This window comes from Taudactylus pleione, unplaced genomic scaffold, assembly GCF_031769625.1.
Source record: "Taudactylus pleione unplaced genomic scaffold, aTauple2 ptg001830l, whole genome shotgun sequence".
Taxonomy (NCBI): domain Eukaryota; kingdom Metazoa; phylum Chordata; class Amphibia; order Anura; family Myobatrachidae; genus Taudactylus; species Taudactylus pleione.
This window is the reverse complement of record NW_028286227.1, coordinates 87,720-91,374: the sequence shown is the minus strand read 5'-3', so window position 1 is coordinate 91,374 and position 3,655 is coordinate 87,720.

The following is a 3,655-nucleotide window of genomic DNA, read 5'->3' as shown; positions in this document are numbered from 1 at the left end:
TAGGATAGAGCAGCCATAAAGAAAAATATAATATCAAAAAGTATAGTATGTAGTATACACCATATGAGGAAAGCAACACATATTCATGTCACTATCATTGATGTCAATGAGGGAATAGTCCCAGAAGAAACATATTGGCCAGAAGTATGTATGGGGACCGAACCAGGAGACTGCATCCATAGGCACCTCTCTCTGGTCTGCAACCCAGCCGTCCAAGCCAGTCTAACTGTCACAGAAAACATGAGTACGAAATACTTACATTTAGGCCCCAAGGAGCGACAACATCGAGTTTAAAATTCACTGTGCCTCCCGTCTAAGCAGCATCTTGCCCAGATCACCCCTATGTTTAAGTGGAGGGATGTGGTCTATCATTCTGTATTTTAGCGATGTAAGGGAATGATTATATTCTAGAAAGTGGCTTGCCACCGGTTGTTCACTAACACCAGTGCTGCCCGGATGGCTGATCTGTGGACCGCCATCCTTTCCTTTAATTTTCCTGTCCGGTCATAAAATAATAATAATAATAATTAAATACATAAAATAGAAATATAAAATTATTATTAACATAACATTGTGCTTAGCTGCCATCCTTTAGATGAATGAAGTGGTGCTGTACACACCTGTATTTCTATGGTCTGCACCACTTCTGATGGCAGACACCAGCCATGGGGAGGTGGAATATGCACACATGATGAGGTAGCAGAGGTACTAGATGGGGAAAGAAGCATAGGGACAAATGGAGATGGTTGCAGAGGTACAGATGACAAAGGGGGCAGAGACATAGCAGGGGGAAGTATCAGAGGCACAGATAGAGGAGGACAGAAGGAAAATGTGGCAAAGGATGGGAAACAGGAATGAGGCATACCTGTAAGGGGAGGGGCAGAGGCACAGCATATAACGGTGGCAGAGGCACACATTGGTGGCGGTTTAGGGGAACACGTGGGGTGGGTAGGTGGAGAGGCACAGGTGAGGAACGTCTGAGTGCCTCTATTTAGCCCAGCGAGGGGAAGCAGGGGGCGGAGGAGAAAGGAGGAGCTGTGGGGGACCTTGGGGTGGGGCATCATGCAGAGTAGTCGGGAGAGGAAAGTGAAACTCAGCCGGACAGTGAGACTAAAGTCCCCTGCAAGAGTGGGGGAGGAGAGCACACACCACCAATGCCCCCATCTAAAATCTGGCTGGGTCTAATGATCAAAACTGAGGGGCCACTGGTGCTAACGATCCCAGCCCAAGCGGCTTCTGACTCACAGACAGAGACATGTGGCTGTGAGCGAGAGGCAGGCTGCAGCTGCGATCATCAGCACCAGCAGCCCATCTGTCAGATCTGTGCCCTGGCGCTTCCTTTACTTTCCTTTATGGGAGTGTTTAGATCCCCTTCAATATATGTACTTGGAAGTAGCGTTCCCGCTAGGCTGTTTTAGCGGGGCGCGGCGCCCTGCCCTCCTTCTGGAAGGCAAAAAGCGCCCTGCCCTCCAGAAGGAGGGCAAAAAGCGCCCTGCCCTAACAGCCTGCCGGAGCCGTCTTCACCCGCGGGTCGCAGCGTCCCGCGGGTGAAGAAATTTGCGGTGACCCGGTCACCGCCGGAGAATAGACGCCGGGCATATGCGCCCAGCATCTATTCTCTCTGTCTGCAGGGCTTGGGGGCTGCCCGGCGTGTCCGTAAGTGCCGGGCACGCCCCCAAGAGTGACGAAAAGGGGACGCGTCTTATAGACACGCCCCCTTTTTGATGACCACGCCCCCTTCTCGCTCCGGCCCTGCGTCACGCCGGAGCTAGAGTGAACACTATGGAAGTGACGTGGATTGAGTGCAGTAAGGAATGACATTGGACAGTAACTAATGTCAGGGTACAAATAATGAAAGGGATCTATCCACTACCCTTCCTTTATACCCCTCAGCTCCATCTGCCGCCCAGCTCATCTGTCAGCGTGGCCTCCCAGCACAACCGGCTGACTGACGTATGCTGCGTATACGCGCAGCAATTTAAATGAACGATTTGAACAATAACGATATCGTTCATATCGTTATCGATCATTTTTTGCCTACCAACGATCAGCGATGTGCGGGCACGTATGGACGATAGCGATACCGTCCATCGGCCATGCATGCTGGCCAACCTGCTCGATATCGAGCAGGTTACTATAGGGACCTCGCTATAGTCATTGGTGTGCTGGATGATCGATATCGATCATCCAGTACACCAGGACGATCAGCCAGCGATATCGTTATCGCTGGCTGATCGGTCCGGGTGTACGGAGCTTTGTAGAGCACTTTCCGGCCCACTTAGCTCCGCCCACCTCATTTGTCAGCCCGCCCCTCAGCCCCGCAGGATGACTGCAGACTGTAATATATGCCTGGCCTCACACTTTAGCCTGCCGTGTGTAATTTAATGTGGTCCGGCCCCACTGCAGGCTGCCTCGGCTCACCGGGAATCTTCCTGCTGACTCCAACAGCCAATCCACCCCTGGCAGAAGACACGCAAATGCAGAAGGTCAATGCAGCGATCTTTAGCATCTGTGAGATATGGCAGCAAAAGACCCACCAGAGTGCCCATTAACACTACGACACCAGACACAGCGCCTCACCTGGGCTCTTGACGTACAGTCAGGTGAATAAATATTGGGACATTGACAGAATTTTCATATTTTGGCCTCTATTCACCACCACAATGGCTTTGAAATGAAACAAACAAGATGTGCTTTAACTGCAGACTTTCAGATTTAATTTGAGGGTAATTACATCCAAATCAGGTGAATGGTGTAGGAATTACAACGGTTCTATATGTGCCTCCCACTTTTTAAGGGGACAAAAGTAATGGGACAAACTAAACAATCCTAAATCTAACTTTCACTTTTAATACTTTGTTGCAAATCCTTTGCAGGCAATTACTGCCTGAAGTCTGGAACGCATAGACATCACCAGACGATGGGTTTCATCCCTGGTGATGGTCTGTCAGGCCTCTACTGCAAATGTCTTCAGTTCCTGCTTGTTCTTGGGGCATTTTACCTTCAGTTTTGTCTTCATCAAGTGAAATGCATGCTCAATCGGATTCAGGTCAGGGGATTGACTTGGCCATTGCATAACATTCCACTTTTTAGCCTTAAAAAACTCTTTGGTTGCTTTTGCAGTATGCTTCGGGTCATTGTCCATCTGCACTGTGAAGAGATGTCCAATGAGTTCTGAAGCATTTGACTGAATATGAGCATATAATATTGCCCGAAACACTTCAGAATTCATTCTGCTGCTTTTGGCAGCAGTCACATCATCAATAAATACAAGGGAACCAGTTCCATTGGCAGCCATACATGCCCACGCCATGACACTACCACCACCATGCTTCACTGATGAGGTGGTATGTTTTGGATCATGAGCAGTTCCTTTCCTTCTCCATACTCTTCTCTTCCCATCACTCTGGTACAAGTTGATCTTTGTCTCATCTGTCCATAGGATGTTGTTCCAGAACTGTAATGGCTTTTTTAGATGTTGTTTGGCAAACTCTAATCTGGTCTTCCTGTTTTTGTGGCTCACCAATGGTTTACATCTTGTGGTGAACCCTCTATATTCACACTTGTGAAGTCTTTTCTTGATTGTTGACTTTGACACATATACACCTACCTCCTGGAGAGTGTTCTTGATTTGGCTAACTGTTGTGAAGGGGTT